Consider the following 15,493-nt stretch of genomic DNA (forward strand, 5'->3'; position numbering starts at 1 on the left):
CTATTATTTCGCACTGCGAATACCTTCCTCTGTACCGGCTCCCAAGAACTGAACACTCCCTTAGATAAGTCTCATGGCCCTCCTTTCTGTGACTTTTCCTGGTACAGTACTGAGCGTGCTATTCCGGATTTATGACCACGTGATAGCAGTTATAAATTACCACTAATTAAATAGTGAAGTATTATTATTATTATTGGTATTATTATTATTCTTTCTTCGCCTCGGCCTATTAGGGACCACGCCAGTTCAACTGTCTCCTTTTCCGAGCTTTAACTGCCACCCATTGCTCCTGCATTCGTCTCCAGTGTTGTTCTTTTCTCTCTTGGGTCCACGCCTTCCCTGTCTTCAGCTTCGGCTTCTCCTGGAAACATTTGTGGATACGTAGTTTTTCCTTACGCGGAACACGCTCCTGGATATCTTTACGAGAAATTTCCATTTCTCGTAGATCTTTCTCAACTTCTGTGAACCATGCCCCTCTGGTTTTCTTATCTTGAAAATACGTTAATATCCGTTTAGAGATCCTGCCTGGGCTCATTCGTGTCACGTGGCTATAAAAGACAGTCCTTCTTTTTCGAATCGTGTCACGTATCTTCTCCACGTGCTTGTATAATTCGTGATTGTGACGCCTTCTGTACTCACTGTTTTATTTGACGGGACCCAGGACTTTTCTCAAAATCTTCCTTTCTTTAGCCTCTAGTTTTTCCATTAGACATTTCTTGTTCATTGTAAGAGTCTCTGCCGTATACAGAGCCTCTGGTCGAATAACAGTGCAGTAATTTTGGCGTTCAAGAATATTGATATCTTATTGTAGATGTCTTTAGTTAGTTGGTAGGTCATTTCCATTTTGCTAATGCGTGACACGATGGCTCCTTTCTCTGATAGGTTAGGCTCTATCCATTCACCGACGTATTTAAACTTTTCTGCCTTCTTAATCCTTCCTAGTCCGACCTCCAGTTCCCTTGCCGCTGATTTTATGTTTGTCATGAAGTGCGTCTTCTCAAAGGAGGTTTGAAGCCCAGCCTTTAATGCTTGAGTGTCCAGTTGGTTAAGTTGTCCTGCCGTATCAATGGAGTCTGAAAAGATCACTAGATCATCTACACAGTCTAGACAGTCGATTGTAAGCTTCATATACTTGTAGCCTAGCCTTACCCCATTTTCTATCACTGACCTTTTCATTTCTATCCGCCATTCTCGGATGATCTTTACTAAAACCCAGTTGGAGAGAATAGGCGATAGCCCGTCTCCTTGTCTCACTTCTGTCCTGATTGCATAGGTATCAGACATATTTCCTCTGAACTTCACATTGGAGGCGGTGTTAGTCAAGGTTTGCTGATAATTGATTTTGTCTTGTTATCTAAGCCAAACGCTTCAAGGATTTGTCATAGGGTGGTTCGATCAATTGAGTCGTACACTTTCCTAAAATCAACAAAGGTCACCACGAATTCCCTGTTCTTGAGTCTCAGATATGAAAGGATGGACTTCTGATTCATAATATCGTCGCTGCCGGCACAAAACCTCCTATGTGAAATATTTTAGCTTAGAAATTTGGCCGGTAAAGTTCTGTCATCTAAGGTGCAATATTGTGTGAATATTGTCAAGGCATTCTCGCTCTTCATAACGTATGTGCTGCGGGTCAGTATATCTCCAAAAATATTATCACATAGGAGGTTTTGTCCCGGCAACGACGATATGGTGAACGCATTATCGTCCCTTTCTGAAACCTCCTTGGTATTCCCCAGTTATGGATCGATTTGTTGTTACGCCCTATTCTGCAGAGCTTTTGAGGGGATCTTGTAAGTTAATGACAGAAGAGAGATGCCACGGTAGTTATTCACATCTGTTATCTCCCCTTTCTTATTTAGTGGATAAATTACGGCAGAGGTCCATCCACTTGGGAGTTTTTCGCTTTCCCAGATCTCTTGAATAATTGCAACAAGCTTGTCGATTGCCTTATCCCCTGAATGCTTTCATAATTCAGCAATTATCAAATTTTCATCCGGTGCCTTCTTGTCCTCAGCTCTTGGATGATCTTCCTGATTTCTGCCTTCGTAGGTGGGGTCGAATCTGGGTGAATGTTTGGATTTTTTTCATAAACGAATGTGGTCTCTTGAGCCTCACAGTTGAGGAGTATTTCAAAATAACTTGCTAGAATATGACAATTATCATTATGATTGTGAGCTAGTTTCCCGTTGGAATATTTAAACTGTAGACTTGGGGGGGGGGGGGTTGTTTGTTCAGATTGTGTTTGAAGGTTTTATAGAAGTTACGTGTGTTATTTTTCTGGAAGTCTTGCACAATCTGTACCAACTGTTTCTTATTCAACATATGTTTCAAGCCACGTATGGTTTTTAATGCAGATTTTCTCGCGTTTAGGGAGTTGATCCTGTTCACTTCATTTTTGTGGCAATTCCATTTATGCCATGCCAGCTGTCTTAGCTGTACTGCTGCATCGCATTCATTTTCCCGCCAAGCATGCTTTCTTGATTTCGTGTGTGGGACAGTCTCCTTAGCTGTTCTGACTATAGCTTCCTGTAATTGTTCCCAATTCTCTGGATTTAAAGTTTCCAACTTGTGGGTGAATTTCTGGTTGCTCATTAGTTTTTCCCTGTTAAACATATCGGTTTTTCTTGGCGTAGTCTTCTTGGTATTTCTTGGAATTAGTCTAACGTTGATCTTCGAAAGGTAGTGATCCGAGCCTAAGTTGGCATTTCTCAGCACCTTTACGTACTGGATCTCTCGTTGCGCTTTCTCTGCAATGGCGACATGGTCAATTTGGAACTCACCAAGTTTGGAGAAATCCAGGTCTTCTCTTTTCTGAGCAGGTGTTTGAACGCAGTTGACTTTAGGACCAGATTGAATGCTCTGCACAACTTCACAAGCCTCTCTCCATTACGACTGGTTCCCCTGTGAGCTGGGTAGTTTCCAATAATCTTCTGATATTTTCGTTCCACCCATCAACATTCACGCGTACCAACCAACGTTTATTTTACGTGGGCCCTCCCCATGACATTACCACAGGCTTCAGGAAAATCTCTGGCTCAACCTCAAAGACATTACCGACCTACGGTCGTGCGAGTATAGTTGCGCCTTGCAATACGTACCAGTAGGCAGTAATGTTCGGTGTTTGAATTTTAAAAGCTTAGCGTAAAATCGTGAAAAATCGTATATATACCTCATTATGGCAATCCACATCACACACGAGTGTTAAGGTATTAGCCCCAGTTAAGAATTGCTGGTAAATCTAAAACACTGAACTTAAGTTAAACATTAAAGCTTGACATTTCTTCACCTAACGAAAACGAAAAATAATTCATGCAGTAAACGGTTAATGAAATTTTGCGTTCTATCATTATTGCTACTACTTTATTTACAGCCCTCGTATAAGGACATGTGCAACAGGGCGAACATCTTTCACAGCACATTCATAAGTTGAAGAATTCCACAGATACGGGACTGTAATAAGCAAAGTGTCAAATAAACAACCAGCCTACACAACCAAGTGCCGTAATAACTTATTATGATTAATAATAATTGTTACGGAAATGTTGTGGTTTCCAGAGGTGTAAGAAGGTGCGATCGTGAATGGGTGGACAGAGAAATTATTAGAGCATAACTTTTCTTTCCTTTCTTTATTCTTTCTTCTGAGTTTGAAGTTTGATATATAATCTGAATGAACAGCAACAAATAACAGTTAAACAGAATAACGATGACCTCGTCAGCTCAAATAACAGGAATTACTTAAAGTCAAAATGTAGATACACGATAATTTACAAGGAATGAGCTTGTAGCTCCAAAGTTACACTATTTCAAAGAACACTTTTGCTCCACTCAATTACACTTTAGGAGACTGAGATCCAAAATTTACTACAGTCCAGCCTCTCAAAGGCACAATTTCTTATCTAAATTTTACACTAGATAAACCTTTGAAAACAGTGTTTACTGCCATTTCAGCTCAACAGTTTAATACACACTCATCCATAATTAGTGACCCTTTAAACAGAGGCAATAAGTGTCCATTCTAAATGGCCTTAGTGTACAAAGAAAATGTTTAAGAAATCGGCCATGATAAAGTGCTAGGAGGCGAAGCACTTGCTCTCCTTTTGAATCTCACTTAAAATCCTACGTAGACTTATGGCCCTAAATTTTCAGAGGCTAAGCCTATAATACAGAGGATGACCAGATGGCCAAATATTAAGTTCCAAAATGGTTTGAAGAATTTAAAGGTTTAAAAAATCATAGTCACCCCCATACCAAGTTGAATGGGAATGATTTAAGTTACATATTTTCCAGCAGAGATTTGAATAGAGTCATTAGACTTGAACGAAAATTTACATTAAACATGTGATATTAAACTTTAGGAATTTACATTAAGAAAGAAATTTGAAATCTTCCCCTCAATTAACTTTCTGGACCTATCAAATTTTAAAAAGATGTCTGTAATTACCTTGAGCTGGTGGGCTTTTCGACGACGCGCAAGGCTGCCCCTGCCTTCACTTACACCGCATGCACTCTAGACTGGAGCGATGAAAAAGACAAAATGGCCCAAAAGTGACCAGGTTGCCGAACACTCTTGACCCAGGCAGAATGCCTGTACACACCCCGAATTTTAATTGGCTACCAAAATTTATACACAAATTTCTGATTGGTCAAAAACATAAGGAGGAAGGAAGCCTTAGAAGTGCTGACACTCTCGGCACATAAAAACAATCTACAAACACTTCAGGTGTACAGATCTTGTTGATAGAAATTTCCCTTGAAAAATTAATAGTCCGTCCTCCCGCCAGAGGGGGCACATAAGTCGATACTAGAGACATCTGAAGATTAAAGGTCCAAACTTCTTCCAGTACATAGTTTCAGATTGATAACACAGATGGCCTTCCAGAAGGCGCGCAGTTCAAATGGACGGAGAAGGTGTACCTACGGTACAATAATCATGATACTACTACTACTACTACTACTACTACTACTACTACTACTACTACTACTACTACTACTACTACTACTACTACTACTAATAATAATAATACACCGGGTGAGCTGGCTGTGCGATTAGGGGCGCTCAGCTGTTAGTTTGATTCCTGGAGATAGTGGATTCAATCCCCACTGTCGGCAGCCCTGAAGATGGTTTTCCGTGGTTTCCCATGTTCACACCAGGCAAATGTTGGGGCTGTACCTTAATTAAGACCACGGCCGCGTCCTTCCCACTCCTAGCCAATTCCTATTCCATCGTCGCCATAAGACCTATCTGTGTCAGTGCGTTGTAAAGCAAATTCTAAGCACTACTACTACTACTACTACTACTACTACTACTACTACTACTACTACTACTAATAATAATAATAATAGTAATTTCTTGTGGCTATGTCTAGCGGGGTGCAGCCTTTGTAAGGCAGACCCTCCGATGAGGGTTGGCGGCATCTGCCATATGTAGGTAACGGCGTGTTCTTGTGGTGGAGGAGAGTGTTATGTGTGGTGTGTGTGTGTTGCAGGGATGTTGGGCACAACACAACACCCTGCTTCCGAGCCACTGGAATTAACCAATGAAGGTTAAATCGCCAACCCAGCCGGGAACCGAACCCGGGACCCTTTGAATCATGGGCCAGTACGCTGACCATTCAGCCAACGAGTCGGACATAATAATAATAATAATAATAATAATAATAATAATAATAATAATAATAATAATTGTACCGGGCGGTACACCTCTACTCTGTTTATTTAAAAGTTGCGCCAGTTGAAACTCCTCTTCTGGAGGAAGGTTGAACTTTATCTGTTCTATTAATTCTCTACTTTCTCAGAAGATGTCACCACGTGGAAAATTTTGAGTTTTTGAACTGTGTCACTTTTGATGTGTTTTTGTTTCGCTTGAAGTAAGAAGTGTGAACTTTCTCTTCTAGAGGACACTACTGAAGAATTACAATAGTGCAACCTAGTGCGAAATCAAAGAACTATTTTGTTGGAGAAATTTTTATTTCAAAAGTTTGTTCTTTGTTAAATTTCTTTCTGTCATGGTTTAAGTTGGCTGTATACCCCTCTTTTTCCCCTTATTTTGGATCTAGCCAATCCCGAATTTCTTTAATTAATTTTTCCACCAATAATGTGTTTCTTTTTCCTCCTTGTAGGGGTTTCTGTTCCCGAACCAATAAAAACTTTGAGGGAGGGTGTTTTATTTCCCCTAACGCCTAGAATCTTCCGCGAGAGGTTATAAACTGCTGATTTTGGGGTCTCCGGGCCACTTCTGTTCCATCTTTCAGTGTATTAAGTACATAGCAGGAGGCGGGAAGCGCCTCTTTCCTCGGCAGCGATCTACTACCAGGTAATGGCCTCTTAATAACATCTTTTCTAGCTAGAGTTGGCAGTTTAACTCTCGCGGCGGGTTCTAGGTCTTCCACCATGTAACTTTCCTTTCAAATGTAAAAGCTACTGGTATCTATTCTATCTTTCAAACTACATATCGGGATAGAGAGTGCTTAACCCTCTCGAGCTCCCACTCACATTGTTTTGAGGTGAACTTATTTTTCGCAACCTATTCTTCAGTAATGTAATGTAAGTTTGTGTTTTCTTAAGTCACCTCAGTAGTATGGGATTAGCCCTTGCATCAGCGGCCTAAGAGCCAACGTAGGTCTTAGAAACAAAGTGTATTAAGGAGTGCAAGTTCGCCTCCTCTCAAATTGTGATTTTAGAGGTCATGTAATCAACCTTCTTTTCATGTAATAGACCTCTGTAGGTTGGGTATTTTACCCCTGTGAATACGTCCTTAGAGGACACCTTGAAGGTAGAGTTTGGTGTGGCCTTTGAGAAGCTTAAATTTTAAGAGCGGATCGCTCTTTTGAAAATGAAGGGTCATATGCCTCGCGGAGGCTTTTTAGTGTAATTTGGAGCAAGGGCTCCGAGGTATGAATGGGGTTTTCTGCCCCTCTGTTGAAACTAGTGTCTTTGAGGTAAAACTGGGCTGATTGCCCAAGCATTGTGTTTTCGGGGCTCGAAGCCCAAATCCTGTAAATATTGTGACTCCCCGTTGATTTGCTACATTGTACCTGCCATGCTTGTTATATCTTTGTTTTGAAAAGAAAATATAACCTTGTTAAATTTTGAAATTAATTTCTCTGTAGTAGCTTGAGATCCATTCACCACCCAGCACCTTCTTTCACGCCTACCTACCACAAAAACACGGTAACAAGTGGTAGCAGAGCGTGGTTGAATGGGTCTCAATTTAGCCCCTTTTGACGGCTAAACATTGCTTTGATTCGAACTCTAACAATTGTCTCAGTTGCTGGAATTTTTTTTTGAGTTTTTCAAAATTGTTCTGTCATCATGCCCGGCCCTCGCGATGTTCTCCTCCTTAACTATTTGCGCAAAGAGGAGTTGATATACGAGTTAACTATCAGAAATGTGCAATCTGGAGGCACGGTTGCAATCGACACCAACAAGCTTAGAGAGTCCCTTGATTTGCCCATTTCCATCCCCAATTTGGGAGAGAAAGAAATTGATGAGTCTCTTTCCACGATCGTCGAGAATATTACTGGGCTAGCATCTGTAGTCAGCTTTTTTGATGAAAACGATCCGTCTCCTAATCAAATTAAGCGTGTGCAAGGCAGGCTATATCACTTTTCAAATAGAGTTAATGATCTGTTGTCTCTGAAGGTGAATGACGTTCAGAGGAAGCAAGCTAATACGCTCCTTGAAACTATTTCTGAATTGTCTAATAAGGTCACTCAATTGCTAACCGGTGAAGCTCCTCCCAAAACTGATCAACCCGCCACAGTGAACGTAGGTAGTGATGAAGAGCCTCCTCAGGGAGAAGTCAATAGGATAACCGTTGCTGCTCAAACTATCTCTGCCCCATCGAACAACGAATCTGAACGCCGTGCGTCATTGAGTAACATCCGCTCTGAATTAACTTCTTTGTCATTGAAACCTTTAACGACTATGTCACCTGGGTTTAGCAGCTTGCCTCATCCATTGGCAATGTTGCTCAGAGGTATATCCAAGTTTTCCGTTAATACCACCAGTGACGTAATTTCATTTTTAAGATTTCTAGTGGAATTTCAGGATCATGCTCTTGTTTTTTCTCTTTCGCCATGTCAAATTTTGCAAATTATCTATCCGTATGCTATTGGTATTCTCTCTGATAAAATCGTAAGAGCCATTGCCGAGCAATCATCTATTGAGGATTTCCATGCCCATTTGCTAGCTAACTTCATCCCGGCTAGGGCCAGGTCCTCCCTGATTCAGAAGTACTATTACCGTGTACAGCGCTTGGATGAAAACCTGGCAGACTTCATCCAAGATATTAAGTTTTATACTAGGGTGTTTGCTCTCCACTTCCCTGAGGATCAGATCGTGCAAGCTATTGTTGAAGGGATTTCACCACCCTACAGGTCATATTTGTGTTTCGCGGCGTGCCCGCAAACCTTCTCTGAACTGGAAGCATTAGCCGTCTCTGCGGAAGGAGTTAGGTATGCCGATTCCTTGCGTGTGGCGAAAGAACCCCCGCCTTCCTTTAGTAACACTCGGCCTCCACCTCGCCGACCAGTCAATCCCCGTAAATGTTATGCTTGTGGGTCGCCTGACCATCTGCGGAATAAGTGTCCTCTGATCAAGTCAAGTGGGACAAGGAATGGAGTAGGGTCATCACAAGGCTGTTTTAAGTGTGGGGCCTTCTCACATATCGCCAAGAATTGCCCAAACTCAAATAGCACCCCCTCCTGCTCAACTTCTGGTGCAAATTCCAGCTATTCCAATAATAAAAAGTGACTAGTGGCGTCGGCTGAGCCGACTAATCCATCTTCCCGAGACTTAGCCCCTAGTAAACAGGTTGTAAATGCAGAGAACGACCAGCCTTCAAATTCATCTTTTGAATGCCCTAAAGAGTGTCTTAGGATTGCGGCGGATACCCCCGCACCTGTTCCTTTTCTTAAGATTGAGTTAAATAACGAGCCTATAACAGCTCTCTTAGATTCAGGCAGTGTTTGTTCCATTATTTCGGCTGATTGGTATTCTAAATTGAAATCTGTTTGTAAACTCCCTGACTATGTCTCTTCTCCTGTTCAATATGTTTCGGCTAATTCATCTCCATTAGAAATTCTAGGTTCCTTACTGGTCAAAATTCGTGTTTTTAAGTTTACATGGAAAGTTAAATTGTTTGTGGCTAAGCAATTGTCTTGTCCCATTATATTGGGAGCTGACTTTATTTCTCACACTGGTCTTGTGCTCGATCTGCAGTCTAGGTCGTGCACATTCAAATTTGCTTCTAGTTGTAAAATCCCACTATTAAAGTGTAATTCTGTGTCATGTTCATCTATTTCGCCTACCCAGGATGAGATGTTGTTAGACCTTAGACATCTACCTGAAGAGCAGGCTGATAGTATTCGCAAACTGTGTCAGTCGTTTCCCGAGGTGTTCTCTGATACTCTTGGTGTTACTGACCTTATTGAATACAAAATTGAGGTCACGGATTCTATTCCTGTCCGTTTTCCACCGTATAGGCTATCTCCACCTAAAATGAAGGCTCTGAAAGAAATCATCGATCAGATGTTGAAGGATGGTATTATTAGGCCCTCTAAGTCAGCGTATTCCTCGCCTATTTTTCTAGTACCGAAACCTCAAGGAGGCTTCAGGCCTGTCATTGATTACAGGGCTCTCAATCGGAAGGTGGTGTTGCAATCTGTGCCCCTTCCCGACCTTCATTCTTGCTTTTCATGGTTTCGTAAGGCCAAGTTCTTCACCATCTTGGACTTGAATCAGGCCTATAATCAAATTCCCCTTGCCGAAGAGTCTAAACATCTTACAGCGTTTGCCACGGACTGGAATTTATATGAATACAACCGCGTGCCTTTCGGGCTCCCCACGGGGGCAGCTGTGCTCACTAGGCTACTAGATAGGGTCTTTTCCGACATCAAATTTGAGTACTTATATCACTACTTGGATGATGTCGTCGTATTTTCCGAAACCTTTGAAGAACATCTAGATCATCTGCGAGAAGTTCTCAATCGCCTTCGTAAGGCTGGGTTAACTGTTAAGTTGTCCAAGGTTGCCTTTGCTAAGCCCTCTATGTCATTCCTAGGGCATATTGTGTCACCTGATGGTGTAGCTGTCGATCATTCTAGAACACAGGCCATCCGTGATTTTAAACCTCCTAAGGACATCAAAGGTATCGCTAGATTCATTGGTATGGTGAATTTCTTCAGGAAGTTTATTCCTAATTTCGCTAATAGAGCGGCGCCCTTAAACCTTCTTCGTAGGAAAGGCATCAAATTCGAGTGGGGACCTTCTCAACAAGCCGCTTTCGAAGATCTTAAATTAGCTCTCTGTAATGCCCCTGTACTTGCTATGCCTGATTTCTCGAAGAAATTCATCGTCCAAACGGACGCGTCGTCGTCAGCTGTAGCTGCAGTCCTTCTTCAAGAGACTGAACTAGGGAGGCGTCCCATCGCCTATGCATCTAGGACTCTATCGGCTCAAGAAGCCAAGTACTCCATATATGAACTTGAAGGTTTGGCAGTCTTATTCGCCTTAGAAAAGTTCCGTCTCTATCTGGAACACGTCAAATTCGATCTGGAGACAGATAATCAAGCCTTAAGCTGGGTCTTGGGTAGGCCGCGTCGTACAGGTCGTATAGCCCGTTGGGCCATCCGTATTTCTGCCTTCCAATTCGATGTACGGCATATCAGAGGTACTGAAAATGTTGTTGCCGATGGACTCAGCCGTATGTTTCATAACGACGTCGAGACCCATGAACCTGTCGACAGTTCATCACCTTCCGAGTCCATACTATCTGAGGTTAATGCCATCCTAACAGATGCTCCCATGCTCTTTAGGGATATCGAGAAATACCAACGTGAAGATCCGACGCTGGCTCCGATAATGGAAACCCTTTCTTCTGGGGAACATGTTGTCCCTTATGTTCTGAGGAATGGTGTTCTATGTTGCCCTTCGAGGCATGATAAGTTGATGAAAGTTGTTGTTCCAGCGGTTCTTGTACCTATGATCTTCAAATACTATCATGAGACCCCATTGGGGGGGCATCTGGGAATCTTTAAAACTCGTGAAAAGATTCGTGAAATGTTCATATGGAAAGGTATGGACGGTGAAATTCGAGAACTTGTAAAAGCTTGTAAATCTTGTTTGATCAGTAAACCCACCATGTCCACTAAAGTAGGCCTTTTGTCTTCTCATCAAGCGTCGCGCCCCATGGAACGCCTGTATATCGATTATGTGGGACCCTTCCCCCAGTCAAAGGGTAATGCCAACAAGTTCATCTTTGTGTGTGTAGATGGTTTTACAAGATTTTCCTGGTTATTTCCGACTAAGCTGGCTACCGCTCAGTCCACCATTACTTGCCTAAATTCTATTTTTGCTTCTTTTGGTCCGTGCCAACACATTGTATCTGATAATGCTAAGGCTTTTACATCTAATTTATTTCGTAAATTCTGTTTTGACTTATCAATATCTCATGTAACTACTTCTGCTTATTACCCGCAACCATCTCTGGCTGAACGAGTTAACCGTAATCTCAGGTCCGCACTCATTGCCTATCATCATGAAGATCCTTCCAGGTGGGACACGTCCCTGCATTGGATAGCTTTTGCTTTGAATTCGGCGGTTCATGAATCTCACAAATTTACTCCAGCTTCTTTGATGTTTAAGTTCGTTCCCAACACGCCGCTCTCTAACCTCTGGTCTCTGAATGACATTCTGCCCGAGACAATAGATCCGGACAACATTAAAGATCTTTGGAAGAAGGCTAAAGCTAATCTTAAAGTGTCTCATGAAAAGGTTAGGGAAAGGTATGATCGTGGACGGAGACCCACCACTTTGAAGGTAGGTGACCAGGTTATGGTCAAAAATTTTGTTCCCGCGGGCAAGCTTGCCCCCAGATTTCATGGGCCTTGTATCATTCTCGATTTTCTTACGCCGGTTACCTTATTGTTAAGTAATCCAGCCACCGAGAGGATATTTAGAGTTCACCTGTCCCAGGTGAAACCGGTGTAATTTCTGTGTTAACTTGCTCCATATTATTTTGAAAGGATATGAAGGTTATATTTTTTTTTGAGTTTCACTTTTAAGGCATTCTGCCCCTTCTGTAATATTTTGGTTTTAGATGTAAGCCTTATGTAAAACCTGCCCCGACCCGTTAAACTGCCATCCTGTTCTTGCCACGGCCATTACCACGCTCCCGTCTCCTGCTCCACCTTACACTGTGGCTTCATAATAGTAAATGCCATAGATATCTACACGCCGCTGGCCCCTCAACCTCTCCACAAGCCTGTACCCTCAAAGAAGATGATTGTCCAACACAATTCTGCCGCCTAGCTTTAATGTTTCAGCGCCCCCGCAGCCGCGCAGCGCCGTGCAGCGACTGGGGAGGGGGATGGGCCCCCTCCTCTCCAGCGAGGACGACATGTGCACGGCGAGCCGGAGCTCACCTCCCGGCCAAGGCTGATGTGCGGCGCACGACCTGCTACATGCCCGCAGCCTGTATCTGTTCACCGCGGGCGCGGCGTACTTCAACACCTCTGCTCCCCTCATAGTGCGGGCGAGCGGTATCTCAGGGTACTTGAGGGGTCCGAGCGGCCCCCGTTGGACGCAAGCTGCAATGGCCGGTCCGGCCATTCGACTCAATCTACATCAACTACATGGACAGTCACCTTAAGCGATAACTACATATGGGAATTTAACAACAATATTTGGTGGACATTGCAAGACTTTTCTTCACTTTTAAGCATTAAAGGTTTATCTTCAGAAATTCAACTACTACAACAGAAAAACTTTACTGCACCTGCAACAACAAAATTTTGAAATTGCAACCAACCAAATTACTAAAATCTTATAAATGCTTCCGCAATTAATCTTAATATCAACATCAAAACTTGGACCTTATTTTGGAAACAAAGCTTATGTTCTTCTGTGTTACCCCTTGGAGGAACTTTTGGGGGGGGAGGTCTGTACCGGGCGGTACACCTCTACTCTGTTTATTTAAAAGTTGCGCCAGTTGAAACTCCTCTTCTGGAGGAAGGTTGAACTTTATCTGTTCTATTAATTCTCTACTTTCTCAGAAGATGTCACCACGTGGAAAATTTTGAGTTTTTGAACTGTGTCACTTTTGATGTGTTTTTGTTTCGCTTGAAGTAAGAAGTGTGAACTTTCTCTTCTAGAGGACACTACTGAAGAATTACAATAGTGCAACCTAGTGCGAAATCAAAGAACTATTTTGTTGGAGAAATTTTTATTTCAAAAGTTTGTTCTTTGTTAAATTTCTTTCTGTCATGGTTTAAGTTGGCTGTATACCCCTCTTTTTCCCCTTATTTTGGATCTAGCCAATCCCGAATTTCTTTAATTAATTTTTCCACCAATAATGTGTTTCTTTTTCCTCCTTGTAGGGGTTTCTGTTCCCGAACCAATAAAAACTTTGAGGGAGGGTGTTTTATTTCCCCTAACGCCTAGAATCTTCCGCGAGAGGTTATAAACTGCTGATTTTGGGGTCTCCGGGCCACTTCTGTTCCATCTTTCAGTGTATTAAGTACATAGCAGGAGGCGGGAAGCGCCTCTTTCCTCGGCAGCGATCTACTACCAGGTAATGGCCTCTTAATAACATCTTTTCTAGCTAGAGTTGGCAGTTTAACTCTCGCGGCGGGTTCTAGGTCTTCCACCATGTAACTTTCCTTTCAAATGTAAAAGCTACTGGTATCTATTCTATCTTTCAAACTACATATCGGGATAGAGAGTGCTTAACCCTCTCGAGCTCCCACTCACATTGTTTTGAGGTGAACTTATTTTTCGCAACCTATTCTTCAGTAATGTAATGTAAGTTTGTGTTTTCTTAAGTCACCTCAGTAGTATGGGATTAGCCCTTGCATCAGCGGCCTAAGAGCCAACGTAGGTCTTAGAAACAAAGTGTATTAAGGAGTGCAAGTTCGCCTCCTCTCAAATTGTGATTTTAGAGGTCATGTAATCAACCTTCTTTTCATGTAATAGACCTCTGTAGGTTGGGTATTTTACCCCTGTGAATACGTCCTTAGAGGACACCTTGAAGGTAGAGTTTGGTGTGGCCTTTGAGAAGCTTAAATTTTAAGAGCGGATCGCTCTTTTGAAAATGAAGGGTCATATGCCTCGCGGAGGCTTTTTAGTGTAATTTGGAGCAAGGGCTCCGAGGTATGAATGGGGTTTTCTGCCCCTCTGTTGAAACTAGTGTCTTTGAGGTAAAACTGGGCTGATTGCCCAAGCATTGTGTTTTCGGGGCTCGAAGCCCAAATCCTGTAAATATTGTGACTCCCCGTTGATTTGCTACATTGTACCTGCCATGCTTGTTATATCTTTGTTTTGAAAAGAAAATATAACCTTGTTAAATTTTGAAATTAATTTCTCTGTAGTAGCTTGAGATCCATTCACCACCCAGCACCTTCTTTCACGCCTACCTACCACAAAAACACGGTAACAATAATAATAATAATAATAATAATAATAATAATATAGGATGTAATTGCATATGGTTTGTTTGTCAAGCCGCTGATAGAAACGGCAATTCTAAGCACAGTATCTCACCAACATTTGAAGGGGTCGGGGCAAAAGAGTGCCAAGCAACATTTTTGACAAAACTGAGCTGTCGGTGTCATTTGTTGAGGATTATGATAATCTATCAGTAAACACTGGAAACTTGCATAGAAACACATTCAAATGGCACTGCATGTGACTTTCATCTTGTTGCCCCCAACAGTTCTTAGAAACACTTGGAGCAAAACAGTGTCAAGCAACCAGGAGACCTGGATTACCATGGATTGTAGGAGGAAGCTTGTGTTTTCGAGTGATTCTGAAGAATATCTCAGTGATCCTGATGTAGACGCTGACTATCGTCCTCACATAGCGTGTGAAATTTCATCTCAAAGTGGAAGTGAGGTAAGTGTTGCTTGGCATTATTTTGGCCATAACTAAAGTTTCCTCCGTTGTTGCTGGGGTTATGCAACTTATTAAGTCATTAGGTTATGTTTTAGGAACCGTTATTACACACTCTTGGATCTATAGCAAATAGCTTTTTCAGTTCAAATTTTACTCAAGTTAGTTTAAGGCCTTTCTTCAGAATCACTCGAAAACACAAGCTTCCTCCTACAATCCATGGTAATCCAGGTCTCCTGGTTGCTTGACACTGTTTTGCTCCAAGTGTTTCTAAGAACTGTTGGGGGCAACAAGATGAAAGTCACATGCATTATGTGGCTCGGCACTATATTGCTCCAATTTTAAATATGTTGCTGCCAGTCATCATTTTTCTCAATAAAGATTACATTGTCACTTGCGACCAGAGGTTTCTACGAGTTAACAGAAAAAACTAGTGCATAATTTTGCAACACTCTTGTTAAAGTAGCGTTATTAGTTACATAACAGAGGATACAACTTGGGTATTTCTCGTACTAAGACTTGGTGTTTTGCACTGTTTAGGATATCCTGGATCATTCAAGGATATCGTAACATTCGCCTGAGAAAGGCCCGAATTCTAGGA

At 42.1% G+C, this 15,493-nt stretch overlaps 1 pseudogene; it reads right to left on the minus strand.

Moving 5' to 3' along the window:
* Nucleotides 1-229: 229 nt before the first annotated feature.
* On the minus strand, nt 230-1,284 carry LOC137496957 (uncharacterized; annotated as a pseudogene).
* Nucleotides 1,285-15,493: the final 14,209 nt, after the last annotated feature.

The sequence above is a fragment of the Anabrus simplex genome, chromosome 1, assembly GCF_040414725.1.
Source record: "Anabrus simplex isolate iqAnaSimp1 chromosome 1, ASM4041472v1, whole genome shotgun sequence".
Classification (NCBI taxonomy): domain Eukaryota; kingdom Metazoa; phylum Arthropoda; class Insecta; order Orthoptera; family Tettigoniidae; genus Anabrus; species Anabrus simplex.